Raw genomic sequence first — 19595 nt, forward strand, 5'->3', positions numbered from 1 at the left:
GTTACTTGCACAACAGTGATGCTCCTCAAAAAAAGATTAATTCATTGTGAAGGGTTTTTTTGATTCCTTGTGGGCAAAGATAAGGGACTGATTTTCAAAATTCATCTCTCCCCATCGAACAAGCTCTTAATGAGCTGTTTAAATACTTCAACAGGCCTCAATCAGTAGGTGGGGAATCGGTGCCCTGCACTCCCTCCTCCCGAGTGACTGTTACCTCTGCCCAGTAAGGTGTCTCGAAACCGACATGCCAGCCAGTGCTGGCATTGTCTGAACCCCTCCCCCATCGCACCTCCATCCCTGACCTCAGTGCAAAGTGGGGGAGGGCGGCTGAAAATGAATCCCTATGTTTCTAATTCCCTGATAGTTTGTCTTCCAAATAAACATTGAACAAGGAAAAATAGCTGCGAAAAATTAATTTTTAAAAACATTTGGAGTATGCGTTGATTAGCTTGCATTTTATGAACCATGGGGAATTTCTGCCTTGCTGGGTTTGCATCAATTACTGAAGTAAATAACATTGTAACTAAATGTAAAATCAATGCTTTTTTTTGGTTCTAAAATTACAGAAATTATCACTGACAGTTTGGAGAACCATCAGATTGTGTTTAATTTAGATATTGAATGGTTATTTGTTCCAAAACCTAGGACTTGGCTCCTCACTCTGCAATTGGATCCTCGACTTTCTGACCCACAGACCACAATCAGTAAGAATGAACAACAACACCTCCTCCACAATAGTCTTCAATACCGGGGCCCCGCAAGGCTGCGGACTTAGCCCCCCACTATACTCCCTGTACACACACGACTGCGTGGCAAAATTTGGTTCCAACTCCATCTCCATGTTTGCTGACGACATGACCATAGTGGGCTGGATTTCCAATAACAATGAGTCAGAATACAGGAGGAAGATAGAGAACCTAGTGGAGTGGTGCAGCGACAACAATCTATCCCGGAATGCCAGCAAAACTAAAGCGCTGGTCATTGACTTCAGGAAGCAAAGTACGGTACATACCCCTGTCAGCATCAACGGGGCAGAGGTGGAGATGGTTAGCAGTTTCAAATTCCTAGGGGTACACATCACCAAAAATCTGTCCTGGTCCGCCCATGTTGACGCTACCACCAAGAAAGTACAACAGCGCCTATACTTCCTCAGGAAACTATGGAAATTCGGCATGTCCACATTAATTTTACCAACTTTTACAGATGCACCATAGAAAGTATCCTATCTGGCTGCATCACAGCCTGGTATGGCAACTTCAGACAGTCGTGAACACAGCCCAGTCCATCACACAAACCTACCTCCCATCCATTGACTCCATCTACACCTCCCGTTGCCTGGGGAAAGCAGGCAGCATAATCAAAGACCCCTCCCACCCGGCTTATTCACTCTTCCAACTTCTTCCATCGGGCAGGAGATACAAAAGTCTGAGAATACGCACGAACAGACTCAAAAACAGCTTCTTCCCCGCTGTTACCAGACTCCTAAATGACCCTCTTATGGACTGACCTCATTAACATTACACCCCTGTATGCTTCACCCGATGCCGGTGTTATGTAGTTACATTGTGTACCTTGTGTTGCCCTATTATGTATTTTCTTTTATTTCCTTTTCTTTTCATGACTTAATGATCTGTTGAGCTGATCGCAGAAAAATACTTTTCACTGTACCTCGATAAACATGACAATAAACAAATCCAATATCACTAATCACTGACGCAGTTGGTTTGATGTTAGGGACCTTTTTGTGTAACTTAGTAAAACATTATCTGTTGCTGATCTGATATGTCAGGAATGCAGGCACTTTAGGTGTACTGATTACCATTCGGTTTCAAAGATGGTAGAATCAATATTTGACAGATGTAAATTGAAAGCTAAAAGTGGAACAAATTGTTTGAGAGGTCAAATATATTCTAAGATCAAATCTGCTTTATTGAGGGATGATAGGGTGAATAACTGTATTATTCCTGGAGGTTTCATGACATAACTTGCCCATGTTCCAGCCATTATTTGGCCAACACATCCATCCCGGTGACGTACTGGAGTCCTACGCCAATTGGAAAGGAAAAATACTCATTAGCCAATTGGCTGCTTGACTGTCAGCCAAATAGCCATTCTCCCCCATTTCCACCAGAGTCACTCAGCTCCTGACCTCATTATAGCCTTGGTTCAAACATGGACAAAAGAGCTGAATGTCAGAGGTGCGGTGAGGGTCATTGCCATGACATCAAGGCAGCATTTGACCGAGTATGGCATCATGGAACCCAAGCATAACTGGAGCCAATGCGAATCAATAGGAAAACTCTCCACTGGGTGGAGTCATACCTGGCACAAAGGAAGATGGTTGTAGTGGTTGGAGGTCAATCATCTCAACTCCAGGACATCAGTCAGGGTAGTGTCCTCAGCCCAGCCATCTTTAGCTGCTTCACGAATTACCTTTGTTCCATCGTAAAATGGGGCAGGACTAAAACATAAGTGTATGGTTAGCTGGCGCAAGCGAACAGCGATCACATCTGTCCTCAACGTTTGGAAGAAACCTACTCATCCGTGCCATGATCAGGTGTTTCCTATGTAGCAACCTGAACTGAATTAGGCTCAATTGGGCTCATGAGGACGTGGAATTGACCCTGTAAAGGGCCTCTGTCCAAGCCTCACTAGTGATTATAGGGCCCAGTTCATTCTCCCATTTCATCCTCACCCTGTTTAGGGGAGAGGGATCAGATGAGAGCAGGTGGCCATGTAGATCTGAGATAGTCCCCCTGCCAGGCTAAGCTGAGGATAGAATCCTCTTCAGGAAGGAGGAAGTTGGAACCAGAGGAAAGGAAGGGAACGCAGTATGAGAGAAATCCCAAAATGGAATGTAATGAAAAAGACGAGAGCTAGGTAACTGAAATCTGTCCACTGACGCTCTAAATCTGGCAAACCTCCCCTCCACAACCAGGTCACCAAAGTGTTTAAATCCCTTCAATTTCCAGGAGTTAAATGTTGAGCCCAGCCCAGAAGGTAAGAAAAGGTGTTTGTTACAGAAAGATGATTGGCCAGTGAAGACAGGGAGAGTGGTTTGAAATGTTGTAGAAACTGTTTCCAGATTCTAAGCGAGGGGACGACCACCGGGATGAAGAAAAATCTAGCGGACGAAAAGGCAATAGTGTGGTAACTACGGCAAAGAGAGGGGACTTCTGGTGACGACTTGTCGGTGGAGATTTCTTGGTGCTGCAGCTGCTGAGGTACACCCCACTAAACGCACCGTTCAGCAGACTTTAACAAGTCCGCTGAATCGTGCCCCAAACCTTTTCCTTTTTGAGGGTTGTGAGTCCCTGGAACTCTCATCCTCAAAGGGAAGTGGAAGTAGAGTCTTTGAATATTTTTAAGGCAGAGGTAGATAGATTCTTGAGGAACAAGGGGGCGAAAGATAAACAGGGGTAGGTGGAAATATGGAATTGAAGATACAATAAGATCAGCCATAATCTTAATGAAGGGTGGAACAGGCTGGAGGGGCCGAGTGGCCTACTCCTGCTCCTAATTCATATGTCTGTTCCTACGTTCGTTGTTCATTGACAAAGGTCCAGGATGTTTCCAAGCTGGATGATTAGTTGTACATATTTATAAATAAGATCTTACCCAGTGCAACATTGCACAGGACCTCAGCATCTTCACCACAAAATTCTCAGGCACCCAATTACTGTTTTCTGTTACAGCTGCGAGAGACTATACTACCCTTTAAATGGGTGGCTTTGACTACCTCTTGAGTCATACCCTGCTCATTTCCATGGCATCTTGCCTTCAGTGGCTGATTGGGTGTACTGCCCACCATTTCCCGATGCTAGTGGCCAGCAGCCCATTGGGAGGCAGTTAATTGGCTGCTACATGTATTTCAAAGGTGTGGCGAGTCAGGATTGGCTTCCTGCCCACCACCACCAAGGTATATAAAACTCCGCCCAGTGTAGTTGTGCCCCACACACAGTCCTCTTTATCTTTAAAAAAAAATGTTATTAAAGTTTTCACAAAATATCAACAACAAAATGTAAAAGGAACCCCATAGAATTAAATACTAAACAAAACAAAACAACCCAGTGCCCCCTCCCCCTATACATAAATAATAAATTAACACCCGCCGAAACACATAGCAAACATACCAAATATATACACCCCCTCAGATCCCCCAGTATAGACAAACAAAAATAAAATAGAACCCCTCCCCCCCAGGTTGCTGCTGCTGCTGACCATTGTCTACCGTTCTGCCAGGAAGTCTAAGAACGGTTGCCACCGCCTGAAAAATCCTTGAACCGATCCCCTTAAGGCAAATTTCACCCTCTCCAATTTAATGAACCCTGCCATATCATGGATCCAGGATTCCACGTTTGGGGGCCTCGCATCCTTCCACTGAAGAAGAATCCTTCGCCGGGCTACCAGGGACGCAAAGGCCAGAATAATGGCCTCTTTCGCCTCCTGCACTCCCGGCTCCTCTGCCACCCCAAATATTGCGAGCCCCCAGCCCGGTTTGACCCTGGATCCTACCACCCTCGACACCGTCCTCGCTACGCCCTTCCAAAATTCCTCCAGCGCTGGGCATGCCCAGAACATATGGGTGTGGTTTGCTGGGCTCCCCGAGCACCTAACATACCTGTCCTCACCCCCAAAAAACCGGCTCATCCTTGTCCCGGTCATGTGTGTCCTGTGCAGCACCTTAAAGTGTATGAGGCTGAGCCTCACGCACGAAGAGGAAGAGTTCACCCTCCCTAGGGCATCTGCCCATGTCCCCTCCTCGATCTCCTCCCCCAACTCCTCCTCCCACTTACCTTTCTGCTCCTCCACCAAGGTCTCCTCCTCCTCCTGCATCACCTGGTATGTTATGTTGCCAAATTCTTCCCCTCTCCAACTCCCCCCCCCCCACCTCCGAGAGCACCCTGTCCTGTACCCTGCGCGGCAGCAGCAGCGGGAATTCCGCCACTTGCCGTCTGGCAAACGCCCTTACCTGTAGATATCTAAAGGTGTTTCCCGGGGGGAGCCCGTAGTTCTCCTCCAGCTCACCCAGGCTCGCGAACTTCCCATCCACAAACAGATCCACCAACCTTCTTATCCCTGCCCTGTGCCACCCCAAAAACCCTCCATCTATTCTCCCTGGGACAAACCGGTGGTTCCCCCGTATCGGGGTCCACACCGAGGCCCCCACTTCCCCCCTGTGCCGCCTCCATTGCCCCCAAATTTTGAGAGCAGCCGCCACCGCCGGGCTTGTGGTATACCTCATTGGAGGGTGCGGCAGCGGCGCTGTTGCCAGCGCCTCCAGACTCGTACCCTCACAGGACGCCGTCTCCAGCCTCTTCCATGCCACCCCCTCCCCCTCCATCACCCACTTGCGCACCATCGCCGCATTGGCGGCCCAGTAGTGCCCACAGAGGTTGGGCAGCGCCAGTCCCCCCTATCTCTACTCCGCTCCAGGAACACCCTTCTCACCCTCGGAGTCCCTCGTGCCCACACAAACCCCATTATACTCCTGTTAACTCGCCTGAAAAAAGCCTTCAGGATAAGAATGGGGAGGCACTGGAACAGGAACAAAAACCGTCATCTTGACTGACTGCATCCTACCCGCCAGGGACAGCGGGAACGCTGCTTAAACTCCTCCATTTGCTCCACCAGCCTCGTGAAATTAAGTCTATGCAGATCCCCCCAGCTCCTGGACCCCCAAATACCTGAAGCTCCTCTCCGCCCTTTTTAGTGGGAGCTCGCCAATCCCCCTCTCCTGGTCCCCTGGGTGAACCATGAACAACTCGCTCTTCCCCATTCCCCATGTTGAGCTTGTACCCCGAGAAATCCCCGAACTCCCTGAGGATCCTCATTACCTCCAGCATTCCCCCACCGGGTCCGCCACATATAGCAGCAAGTCGTCCGCAGAGAGCGACACCCTATGCTCATTTCCACCCCGCACCAGCCCCCTCAAGTTCCTCGACTCCCTCAGTGCCATAGCCAGGGGTTCAATCGCCAGTGCAAAGAGTAGGGGGGACAGGGAACACCCCTGCCTTGTCCCTCGATGCAACCGAAAGTACTCAGACCTCCTCTTGTTCGTGGCCACACTCGCCTTCGGGACCTCGTACAACAGCCTAACCCACCTGACGAACCCCTCCCCAAACCCGAACCTCTTCAGCACCTCCCACAAGTACCCCCACTCTACCCTATCGAAGGCATTCTCAGCGTCCATCGCCGCCACTATCTCCGCCTCCCCCTCCCTCGCCGGCATCATAATAACGTTCAGGAGCCTCCGCACATTCGTGGTCAACTGCCTCCCCTTCACGAACCCCGTCTGGTCTTCGTGGATGACCTGCGGCACCCAATCCTCAATTCTCGTGGCTAAGACCATCGCCAGCACCTTGGCATCTACATTTAACAACAAAATCGGCCTGTAAGACCCACACTGCATGGGATCCTTGTCCCACTTCAGGATCAAGATCAGTGCCCGGGACATCGTCAGGGGCAAAGCTCCCCTCCCTTGCTTCATTGAAGGACCTAACCAGCAATGGGCCCAACAGGTCCACATATTTTTTGCAAAATTTGACCGGGAAGCCGCCCGGCCCCGGTGCCTTCCTCGCCTGCGTGCTCCCAATCGGGGCCTCTAATCCCGCCACCAGTCCCTCCTCCACCTTCGTGAACGTCAGTTGGTCCAGAAAGAGGCCCATCCCTCCTCCCTCCTCCAGTGGGGGCTCGGACCGATACAGTTCCTCATAAAAGTCCCTGAAGACCCCATTGATGCCAACCCCACTCCGCACCACACTCCCTTCCCTATCCTTAACTCCCCCGATCTCCCTAGCTGCATCCCGCTTCCGAAGCTGATGCGCCAGCATCCGACTTGCCTTTTCCTCATATTCATAAATCGCCCCCTGGGCCTTCCTGCACTGCGCCTCCGCCTTCCTGGTGGTCAACAGGTCGAATTCGGCCTGGAGGCTGCGCTTCTCCCTCAACAGTCCCTCCTCCGGCACTTCCGCGTACCTCCTCTCTACCCTCACCATCTTCCCCACCAGCCTCTCCCTCTCCCTCTGCTCTCTCCTCTCCTTGTGAGCCCTAATGGAGATCAGCTCTCCCCTAACCACCGCCTTCAGCACCTCCCAGACCATCCCCACTCGGACCTCCCCGTTATCGTTGGCCTCCAGGTATCTCTCTATGCTTCCTTGGACCCACTCGCTCACCTACCCGTCCGCCAACAGCCCCCAAGCGCTGGTCCCTCTCCTCCCCCAGCTCTAGGTCTACCCAATGCGGGGCGTGATCCGAAATGGCTATCGCCGAGTACTCAGTATCGTCTACTCTTGCAATCAGCGCCCTGCTCATAACAAAAAAGTCGATCCGGGAGTAGGCCTTATGAACGTGCGAGAAGAATGAAAATTCCCTGGCCCCCGGTCGTGCAAATCTCCAAGGGTCCACCCTCCCCTCAGCACTTTAGCCGCCGCCGGCCTCCTACCCGTCCTAGACCTGGAGCGATCCAGTGCCGGATCCAGCACCGTGTTAAAGTCCCCCCCCCATTATCAGGCCCACCACTTCCAAGTCCGGGATCCGACCCAACATGCGCCGCATAAAACCCGCATCGTCCCAGTTCGGGGCGTAGACGTTGACCAGCACTACCTTTGCAACTTACCACTTACCATTACGTATCTGCCACCGTTGTCTGTCACAATGCTCGACGCCTCGAACGACACCCTCTTTCCCACCAAGATTGGCACCCCCCGATTTTTGGCATCCAGCCCCGAATGAAACACCTGGCCTACCCACCCCTTCCTCAATCTTACCTGGTCTGCCACCTTCAGGTGTGTCTCCTGGAGCATGACCACCCCTCCTAGCTGCGTTGCTCCCCCCATTGCGCTCCCGCAAGTCAGCTGACTCCTGCTGACCCCGGTCGCTCACAGTCCTCTTTATCAGGAGCCGCATTTAATTACAAAAAAATGTTACTTTCCTATCTCTTACTGGATCTGGATCTTGATCCCAACCCGGAGAGTCCAGGTGGGGCTTACATTTGCTCTTCACTTCTTCTCATTCGGTCTAGCAGTGGTCGATCCTGCTGATTAAGAGGCTGTGATTTGAGTAACGGCTGACATTGGGTGTCCCCACTGGTCTGGTAAAGGGCGGGAGTATCTGGGTCTTGGCTGCATTTGCAGCCATCTCAGTGGGATCTGGGAATTGGGTCTCATAGTTCCTTTAACTGTCGCGAAAGGCACAATGCTATACATTCCAGCTAAATGCTGTCAAGCTTTGTGTGGATCTCTTGACACTATTAGCACAGTAATCAGCAAAATATTCCTTTTCCAAACAGCGCTGCCATGTGACATGGGTCCTGTGCCATGACCTAAGATGCTTCTGTGTTCTAGCATGGCAGCAATTTGAACTGTTAGGACATCGCACACAAAACATTTTAAGCAGTTGTGTCTGGTATATGCCACTGGGACATAGTGGAAGTGACAAAATGCAAATTGGAAATAGAGAGTCTCATTTACTTTCATTGCTGTTAAACTGTCGACACCGGTTTAACACCATTACCCTCTTGGGAGTGACGTGGCCCAGCAGTGCAGAGTTGTACTGCTGCCTTATATCATTTTCCCAGCAGGCAAGTAAAGATGTGGGCATCTATGATACCCTCAGGCACAGAGCCCTGTTCACTGCTGTCCAAATGGCAATTAAATTAATGTTAACGACAGCTGCCATAGTTGTTGGCTCTTTGTACCATTACAAATTGAGAGGTCCCGTAGACTGCCTGTATAACTGCGCGGTCTGAGGTAATCACTTCAAGGCGACCTTTCACCTTTAAGTAAAATGAAATACGATGCGCTGACTGGCACTGGGACAGGAAAGCAGACCATAAATGCCACAGAAGCGATTGATTTGATTTCTGACCCTCATTCAGGCACAGAGCTGGGAGGACCATCTCAGATGACGACACAAAAGTTGCAGGCAATCCAATGGCAGCTGCTGTCGCAGAGCTCCACCCATGTTTCTGATTGGTTGTTTTGTTTATTCTGTTGCTCCTGGAACACTATCCCCTAGGAAATTGAGGAAAAGTAGCCCCAGTGTGTGGTATATTTTTCCCTATTCAGCACTTCAGTAAAATAAAAGTGTGTGCCGGTGGTTATTCATATCAGTTCTGACAAAGAGTCACCCAGACTAGGGACGGTAGCTCCCTTCTCTCTCCACAGATGCTGTCAGACCTGCTGAGATTGTCCAGTATTCTCTGTTCTTGATTCACACCAGTATTGTGCACTGGGAAAAGAAAACATATTTTGTCAAGTAGTTCATGTTCAGGATTGGATTTACTGATAGGCGGCCGACAGAACAATTCTATCCAAACAAAACAAAATATTCTTCACTCCATTTTAATATATATGCTGAACGGTGTGAAAATTTCATACAGTTCCTTTCATAACTAGTATGTTAATTTAATTGTTTGTTTGTAAATGCAGTGGACATTTAACTAGTTACAAAAGGAATTGCATGCATTCTGCCTGACTGATTATATGCGTTTCATGTTTTATAAATACCAGTCAGTGATTACTGCCAATATGCAGAGGTAACATGATCATGGGTTTGGCTGAAGATCAGCTCGAGCACACTAGAAGATAAACTGCTGCTCCGAAAACCAATGAAAAGCGCTGCTTAGGAATTCAATACATTCTCTCTAATTGTGTACATCACGAAGGGGTTGCTATTTTTGGTTATGGTTGTTTTCAGTTATAAAACACATTGGAAGAGATTTTTGGATATTCTGTATTTAATGGCACAACAGATGGTACAAGCTACAAGTTCAGTTTCAAAATCGAATGAAATGATATGGGTGAGGGGAACGTAAGAGGTTAGCATGCAGTCCTTTCTCCTCTTGGACCTGCCTTCTCAGCATGTGGGCTGTTAAGAACTTTGCACATTTGAACTTGGGTAGCGTTGATTAAGCTGCTAGTGGGTGCAACTCCACAGCACTAAACCGACTGAAATTTTATTCCACATCCCAAAAAATTGGCAGTCTCATTTCGAGAGATGACAAGGTGATTAGAAATGGAAAACTTTACAACATCTGTTGAGTGTGTGGGGGTGGTGTTGTCCAGCCTTTTGAGCTGCCAGTGACATGTAAGCTGCATGCAATTAAATTACCTTCGAGTCAGGCAGAATGCAATGCAATTCCTTTTGTAACTAGTTAATATAATAATAATTTTTTTTTGTAAATGCAGTGGACAGTTTGCAATAAGTTTCTCAATAATTTCATAATATGTGTTCCATGCTTTATCAATGCCAGTCAGTGATTACTGCCAGCCCTGCCCTGAAAATATTAAGGTGGAAGGTATGTTTTGCTGTCTCACTGATAGGTTTGGAGCCTTGTATGATTAAACATAAACCATCTATTGTTAACCCATTACTGTGCACATATCCCAGGATCTGCCATGCAATGGGTTCAGTCTCTATGCTGGCTCATTCCAGGCTCTACTCCATAGTCTACTCTCATATGACTCCACATCATACAGTGGACGGTACTATTCTCCTGACCCACACTAACCCTTGCTCTACCGAACATCCTTATACTACAATGGCAATGTAGGGGGTCAGTTAGCCCAGTAGACTGGGTGGCTGGTTCATGATGTGGAGCGATGCCAACAGTGCAGGTTCATTTCCTGTACCTGCTGAGGTTATTCATGAAGGCCACATCTTCTCAACCTTGCCTCCCGCCTGGGGTGTGATGACCCTCAGGTTAAATCACGAGCAGTCAGCTCTCTTGCTCAGAAGGGGAGAACAGCTTATGTTCCTCCGGGAAGTGGTATTATCATAACTATCAGCATTGCAGGGGTTAATGTAGTGTCAAGAGTAGCCGCTAGAGGGAGCTACAGTTGCAACTATATAAGGCAGTGATGCTAGACCTTAGGTGAGGAGTGTATGCAGGAGTTAGATAATGAAGGTCAGAAGAGCAGATAGTGTGAGTGAGTGCAGATCAAAGTTTAAACCAGTAGTGAGATTAACTGTAGATGAGTGTAGTTTAGATGTTATTCATCAATTGTGTATTCTTAAGGAGTATGTGTCAAATCCAAGTTAGCATTGCAAATAAATGTATAGCTCTGTTTAAGTTAAAGCTATTTTGTGGTCTTTGTGAACACTGCGCCAACCATCCTGAAATAAGCAACACAAAGAACACCACAGGGGATTATGACAATGATCACTAGAATGGCATGTTGCTATCGCTTAACGGCAAATACAACAGGGGAGTGTGACCATTCACTCCACCTAAATACATAGGGTCATGGGCAGAGTTGCAAAATGCCATTGGAATTTCTGGAAGATGCACCGACCAGAAGAGGTTTCATGGTGCAGTGTAAGTGGCTGGTTGGGGGGATTTTGGCACCATTCTAGAATTAAAATGAAGAATCTGAGTAAGCCTGAAGACCAGGAAGTATGGGAATTGAGCCGGAAGATAAACGCTTCCTTCCAGCGTTTCATTACCTCTGCTCTATATATCTGCATTGATTGGATGGAATCAGTTAAAACCTCTTGCTCCTTTACAGTCGATAGTTTCTGACCGTTTAGGAAACACTTGAACATTCTTTCTTGGCTCCAAAGAGGATGAACATAAGATCATAACTAGGAACAGGAGTGGGCCATTCAGACCCTCGCGCCTGCTCCACCATACAAGCATGGCTGATTTTCTACCTCAACTCTGCTTTCCCGCCTGCTCCCATCTCTCTTGATTCCCGGGGACACCAAAAGTCTGTCTACCCTGGACTTAAATATATACAATAGTGGTGCATCCAAAACCCTCTGAGGAAGAGAGTACCAAAGATTCACTACCCTTTGAGTGAAATGAATGGCCCCTTATCCTGAGTGGAAAACTGCTTGTCCTCAATTCCTCAGCCAAGGGAAGCTACCTCTCGATATCTATTCTGTCAAACCCCTTCAGAATCTTGTATGTTTCAATGGGTTCAAGTCTCATTCTTCTAAACTCCAGAGAGTATACCAGCCACAATTTACTCAGCCCCTCTACATAGGACAGCCCTTTCACCCCAGGAACCAATGCAGTGACACTGTAGCTCCTGATGCCAACCAGGCAGGTACCAGGAACAGTTGCACATACACACTCAGCCCGCACTGCAATCGTCAGCTCATTTGTGGCTACGGTATGTCAGTTCAGTGTACAAACTGGTTTCTTTTACAACTTTCTTGCAGATATTAATATTGTATGATGTTTCCCAGATGATGCCAACCCTTTGGGCAATGGGTGGAAAAGAATGAGGTACACCACAATCTATAAAATGAGTTAGAGGAGTGACAATAAGTAGCAATAAGTAGTATTGTTCAAAAGGAAGAGTGTTTGTACTCCATAAATTACTAAGGCTGAAAAAGATCTTGATGTACTCATAGACATGCCATTAACAAGTCAAATGGGCGGAACTTTCCTGAATATCGGCCGAGAAAAACGGATGCAGAAAATCCTAGCCAACAGCAATTAACAAACGGGACTGAACAGTCCAGAATAAAATAGAGAACACCGTGCTGAAACCACAAAGCTTTGGTCAGGTTGCAGCTTGAACATTACATAATCACAGGATGATTAGAACACTGAAGGCAACCATTTGGCCCATCATGTCTGTGCCTGCTGAAGGAACAATTCATTGAGTGCCATCAACCCACCTTCTCGCTGTAGGTCTGCACATTCTGCCTTTTTTAGATAATAATCCAATTCCATCTTAAATGTTTCAATTGAACCTACCTCCACCACAATCTCAAGAGGTGCATTCCGGATCTTACCAACCCCACAGCACAAAGATGTTCTCCCCATGGCTCCATTGCTTCTTTTGTCAAGTACCTTAAGTCTGTGCCCTCTTGCTCTTGATCCTTCTAGCTACTCTGTCCAGACCCCTCATGATTCATAATGCCTCTATCAAATCTCCTCTCAATCTTCTTTTCTCCAAGGGAAACAGTCCCAATCTCTCCTGAAGCATAAGGGAGACAACCAAATGGTGAAGATGGCAGAAGAACCACAAGATTGATCACTACATCAGAGCATTGAGTTAAAAGCAGAGCTACAGGTTTACACAGTTCTATTTTTGTTGCATGGAATTTTTACTGTTGTTTTGTGGATTGCAGGTCTGTTCTTTGTATTGTTATGCTCTTGTCGTAGCATAAGCTGCTTCCTTGATGTGCACTCTGACAAAGTAAGGTTCAGACTTGGAGATAGCTTTAACACATTTATTACTGTTAACAATTCTCCTACTTGGATTCAACGCTACGGTTAATCCTGCTATAGCTACTCAGACTGACCAACCAGTCTGCTACAATCCACGTGGTGGGTATGATGCTCAATCAATCCTATGTCTGTACTCACTGAGAGTCTCCACTTGAAAGAGACTGAACATGTGTGATGTGTCCTTTTATATGGGTTGGTGTAATGCCCTCCTGTGGTAGTGTCATCTCTGTGTATCGTGACTGCCCATTGGTCGTGTCCTATCTTACTGACCTATTGGTTGACTGCCTGTGTGTCATGTCTCTGGTGTTCCCTCTAGTGTCTAGCTAGGTGTAGTGTACGTACATTAACCCTTTGTGTACTTACAGTGATGTATATCACCACATTCTTTTCATAACTTTTCCCAGCATTAATATCCAGAGAATAGGAACCTGGAGCAGTGAGACACAGCACTGTTGTGATCGTCTCTTCTGTTGTGAAATGGGCCCTTGTTGCTGACTATGATGTATCACAGACTGCATCTGTACATGTGTGTGAAGTGCTCCCCTGAGAACTGCAGTGTCAATGCTGCAGTGTGTCAGAAACAATAAATATTGGTGCTAATATGTGTACATGGCAGGATACAGTTCACATTCTACACCTGCAACATTACAGAAAATGGGACCTACTAAAGTATAACTAAACCCATTTTCTGATGTAGTAAAGTTTTCTTTATTTTGCATGTTCTTCTTGGGGTAAAGTACTTTGACTTGCCATAACTGATGTGAATGCAATATCCAAGCATGGCAAAACCTTTTTCACACTAAACCTGAGTGCAAATGGGAGCCCTAATGGGAATCACTTTATCATCGTAGTGTTAATTATCAATCTCTTCACAATGCTCTGTGGCATATTTAAAATTTTCATTTACTTTATTGGCTTTTTTAGTAGCTCTGTTTATCATTATACTTGATCCTTGTTATTTAATCCTGAAGCTGCAATTAAAAGCTGACAAGGCAGTTTCACTATAATGATAAAATGGTACATTTGAAAAGGAGTTCAATGTTCCAATTTTCCATCTGCTCTGTAACATTTCCGAGTAGTCTGCTAACATGTTGGAGCACAAAATTAAAATTTGCATTACTTTCTATTTTTTTTCAGTAATTCTATAAATATGACTGGCCTATTTTCTAGACAGTGCACATCAGTCATTCCATGGCTGCGGTCCAAGTGTGAGCATACATTTGCTTGTGTAAACTCAGTTTCAATGAGTGGAATTTCCTCAAAGTAAAACAGTGGGATCATTATTGGCTTGAGAAACCAGCAACCTCTAGAGCAGTTTTTATCATGGTTCCTTTATTGAGTGTATGGCATTAGCATCCCACCTCCATGTTCCTGACCAATCAGAGAGGGTGGGCGGGATGCCATGCTGGATCTGTCAAAGAAAATGGGCTGAATTCCCCCATTCTGAGGTGAAGTGCTGACGCCGGAGTGGGAACGGTGGCCTTTTCCAAATGAAAAAACGGTGCAAAATGGCCACCGACCCCCATCTGCTGGGGAGCTAGAAGGCACGCAGTGCAGGGGATCCGGCTCCAGCTGCCGATACGGCCGGAGAATTGCCGGGTCCGTGGCTACGCATGCGCACGGCCTGCAGCGGCTGCGCTGAGCAACATGGTGCAGTCGTGCGTGGACCCTGCCTGCCAAATAGTGCCCCCCTTTGTCCAGGTTCACCACCCCCGGACCACCCCCCACCAGTGCCCCCAGCCCCTGCCCGCGGATTGGCTCTCCCCGACAGTGGCGCGCTGGACTCAGTCCGCAGCCGCCACACCGAGTTCCCGACAAAAAATAGCATGAGAGACCCACACCGTCGGGGACTCGGCCCGTCGGAAGCGGAGCATCGGGAGGAGGGCCTCAGGTAACGTTCTGAGGCCGTCCGTACGGCGTGTGGCATACTCTTAGAGTACGCCGTTTTGGCGGGGGCAGAGCATCACAAAAGTGGCACCGCCCCCGATTTCAGCTCCAACGTGGATTCTCCAGCCGATCGCCGAACCCGATATCGCCGTCGGAGACCGGAGAACCCCGCCCAAGATTTCTAATTAAAGGGATCACAGCATGGGTTACAATGGATCAGCTAGACTTGGACTTTTGAGGACTCACTGAAAGGGGCTACACAGGTGGAGAAGGTAGTCAAGAAGGCATACGGCATGCTTGCCTTCATTGGCCGGGGCATTGAGTATAAGAATTGGCAAGTCATGTTGCAGCTGTATAGAACCTTAGTTAGGCCACACTTGGAGTATAGTGTTCAATTCTGGTCGCCACACTACCAGAAGGATGTGGAGGCTTTAGAGAGGGTGCAGAAGAGATTTACCAGAATGTTGCCTGGTATGGAGGGCATAAGCTATGAGGAGCGATTGAATAAACTCGGTTTGTTCTCACTGGAACGAAGGAGGTTGAGGGGCGACCTGATAGAGGTATACAAAATTATGAGGGGCATAGACAGAGTGGATAGTCAGAGGCTTTTCCCCAGGGTAGAGGGGTCAATTACTAGGGGGCATAGGTTTAAGGTGAGAGGGGCAAAGTTTAGAGTAGATGTACGAGGCAAGTTTTTTACGCAGAGGGTAGTGGGTGCCTGGAACTCTCTACCGGAGGAGGTAGTGGAGGCAGGGACGATAGGGACATTTAAGGGGCATCTTGACAAATATATGAATAGGATGGGAATAGAAGGATACGGACCCAGGAAGTGTAGAAGATTGTAGTTTAGTCGGGCAGTATGGTCGGCACGGGCTTGGAGGGCCGAAGGGCCTGTTCCTGTGCTGTACATTTCTTTGTTCTTTGTTCTTGTTCTTTGTTGAAGCAGCCAGAGGAACGGGGAGGAAGCCTAGAATATTGACTCCCCGTGTCTCTCACAATTTCTGCTGTGGGAATTGAGAGGCTGTGGGTTAGTGATCTCCTCCAAAAGAGGAGGAATAGGATAACCTCACCAACCAAGCAGGCTTGGGTGGAATGTCTGGGGAAGTCAGCAAGAGAAGTGTGGTCCCTTCAGCCTGAAGAGACAGCACTCCAAGATGATCAGGGCCTCAGGAGTGTGGGAAAGGTGATTGGCAAAACATTCCCAGCCCCACACTCTGACTTTCCCAGGATTCTCCTGCAGGACATTCTTCAGAACAACATATTTTGCCACTCCGCTCATTCTTCTCTCTTCATTCATCCCACATCCACATCTGAACAGCTAACATTCACCCCCCACCCTATTGCCCTCTTGCACCCATGTTTCACAATGGCTTTCCATAAATATTGTCCTTTCCTCCTCTCCACACAAACCATTACTAACTCTCAGCATTCTCTCCTTGCAGGAGGATAGAGAACATAACCTAAAAGAGAAGCAGAGGCTACTCAGGGGGTTGGCTGTGACAGGCACTGTGACAGCCATTGGCAATGTGTGCTCACCTGGCCGACTGGGAAAGAGACCTTGTCCCAGGAGGTTGCTGGTGTTAGTCATCTGCTGTCATAACCTGAGCCACCCAGATGTGATAAGAGTGTTGACCCTCTGCCTGCAGACTCTGTGTTGTGGGTCTTGCCTCCTTCCAGCTGGATCGCTGAGTCCATCCTTCCTGCCCTGTGGAGCAGTATGTGGCTGAGGTGGGGCTGCTGCTGTTGCTGTTCTTCATCAGAGGTGGTAATTAGAGCTGTTTAAGCTGCTCCCATGTTGTGGTGAACCGGGAGTTGTAGCTGAAGGTGAGTGAAGATAGGTGAAGTGTCTTCCAAGAAATTGGCAATCACCTGCCAAGCACTGAAACACTCTCTGAGAAGCTGTACAAAAATATTTAGCAGCTAAATCTAACTCCGCTTCTTGCATTCAAATGAAATAGCAATTGGAAAGGTGACTCTGTAATGATGAGGTGGTGGAATGTTATTCAGTAATCTAACTTATTACAGTTTCTTAAAGGTCAGATGAAACCTCTTGGTTTATAAATTCCTTTATTTCTTTCTCCGTCTGAGGGATGCAAGGATAAAATGAAAGAACTGGGAGACTGATACACAGAAATGAACTGAAACGGAAATAGAAATAATAAACAGAGAAGTGATTGGAAAATTGGTAAGCTTGAAGTTAGAGTCAGAGAGTCATAGAATCATAGAGGCTTACAGCACAGAAAAGGCCCTTCGGCCCATTGCATATGCGCCGGTCAAAAACAACCACCTAACTATTCTAATCCTATTTTCCAGCACTTAGCCCATAGCCTTGTCTGCTTTGGCATCGCAAGTGCACATCTAAATACTTCTTAAATGTTATGAAGGTCTCTGCCTCCACCACCCTTTCAGGCAGCGAGTTTCAGACTTGCACCAACCTCTGGGTAAAAACATTTTTCCTCACATCTCCTCTAAAGCTCCTTCCCCTTAGCTTAAATCTACGCCCCGGTCATTGATCCGTCCACCAAGGGTAAATGTTTGTATCTGTTTACTCTATCTATGCCCCTCATAATTTTATACATCTCAATCATGTCCCCCCTCAGCCTCCTTTGCTCTAAGGAAAACAACCTCAGTCTATCCATTCTCTCTTCTTAGTTAAAACTCTCCAGCCCAGACAACATCCTGGTCAATCTCCTCTGCATCCTTTCCAGTGCTATCACATCCTTCCTATAATGTGGATTCCAGAACTGAACACACTCTAGCTGTAGCCTAGCCAATGTTGTACACAGTTCCAGTATAACCTCCCTGCCCTTAAACTCAATGCCTCGGCTAATAAAGGCAAGTATACCATTTGCTTTCTTAACCACTGTATTCACCTGCTCTGCTCCCTTAAGGGACCGGTGTACATGCACACCAAGGTCCCTCTGATCCTCGGTGCTTCGCAGGGTCCTGTCGTTTATCATATATTCCCTTGTCTTGTTTGTCCTGCCCAAGTGCATCACCTCACACTTAACCGGATTGAATTCCATTTGCCACCGATCAGCCCATATGACCAACCTGTCTATATCCTCCTGTAATTGAAGGCTATCCTCCTCACTATTTACCACCCCACCAATTACTGATCAACCTTCCTACACCATGTCTAAACCATTTACATAAACCAGAAACACTATTGCCTGCGGGACCCCACTGGGCGCAGGCTTCCAGTCAGTAAAACACCCCTCGATCATCACCCTCTGCTTCCCGCCACTCAGCCAATTCTGGATCCAATTTGCCAAACTTCCTTGGATCCCATGGACTCTTACCTTTGCTATCAGTCTCCCATGTGGGGCCTTATCAAAAGCCTTTCTAAAGATGAAGAAGACGGCACCAAATGAATTTGCCCTCATTTACACATCTGGTCACCTCTTCGAAAAATTCAATCAAGTTGGTCGGACATGACCTCCGCTGAACCAAACCATAACTTCCCATCCTGGAGTCTCTTTTGTGGCCACAGAAACGCCTGTCTGTTTCCCTTACAATTGAATCCCCTAGCACTATAGCCCTGACTTTCCTCCTACCCCCCTCCTGTGCAGCAGACTCCCCCATGGAGCCATGAAGTTAGCTGCCACTGCTTTCCCCTACACAGCAACCCCCCCCCCCCCCCCACCCCCCGAACAGTGTCCAAAATTGTGTACCTGTTAGAAAGGGGGATGGCCTCAAAGTTTGTCAACTACGTCTTAATAAAGAGCATTTTAAGGTGATTTTAACCACTATAAATTTTGTTTTAATAAGGATTCATGGTGTCACCATACTTATTTTAGTTAGCTGGAGGTTTGACACATCCACTGACATGATTAAGAATCCTCATGCCAACCTAAAAGGTAACCAGCAGGATTCTCCATTGTCCTACACTAGAATCGGGAAACACAATTGGGCAGAGAATGTGTTTTGACGCCAAAATCGTAGCGGACACCGGGTTCACGCTAAATTACAATTCTCCGGTGCCTCAACAGCTGAGTCAATGCATTCCACTCCGGACGTACAGGAAATGCCGTTTTCATGTCATTCGGGCCTTATCCGGTATTCTCCGGCCTCCGCCATTCTCTGCCTCCACTGGGGGGAATTCCCGACAGCGAGGTTCACTTGTGCTTTTAAAAATCTAGAAACAGGCGCTGTGGCTGATGAGGGAGAAAGAGGAGGTAGGACATGCAGAAGTGCAATTGTGGGCTGCCTGTCCTGACACTTGCAGGGGTGCAGGGGGTCCTGCCAGGGCCTGGAGGGGTGATGACGGGATGATGGGCCATGGGACCAGGTGACCCCCCCCCCCCCCCCCCACAGGACTGGAGCGGTGCCCAGGCACAGACCCCCATTGCCATGACCTGCAAGGCGGCCATCTTGCTGCGCACTCCACTAACCATCCACCTTGGCCTCTGGTTCTTCAGAGTGCCATTGGCTGTATGGGTGCCTCACCCTATCACCCCATCAACCCCGCACCCCAGCCTGTACCCTTCCCCCATCACCCCCGCACCGCAGCCCCCCA

At 47.8% G+C, this 19595-nt stretch overlaps 1 long non-coding RNA gene across 2 annotated transcripts in view; it reads left to right on the forward strand.

Moving 5' to 3' along the window:
* Positions 1-19595, forward strand: part of LOC140429997 (uncharacterized) — a 123243-nt gene that overhangs the window by 60429 nt on the left and 43219 nt on the right. Inside the window, exon 3 of one of the 2 annotated variants that reach the window (XR_011949262.1) lies at positions 12916-14290. The exons of the other annotated variant lie outside the window; for it this stretch is intronic. This is a non-coding gene — a long non-coding RNA (uncharacterized lncRNA). Of the gene's footprint in view, positions 1-12915; positions 14291-19595 lie in introns of those variants that run through there. 2 annotated transcript variants of the gene reach the window in all.

This window comes from Scyliorhinus torazame, chromosome 9 (assembly GCF_047496885.1).
Source record: "Scyliorhinus torazame isolate Kashiwa2021f chromosome 9, sScyTor2.1, whole genome shotgun sequence".
NCBI classification, from domain to species: domain Eukaryota; kingdom Metazoa; phylum Chordata; class Chondrichthyes; order Carcharhiniformes; family Scyliorhinidae; genus Scyliorhinus; species Scyliorhinus torazame.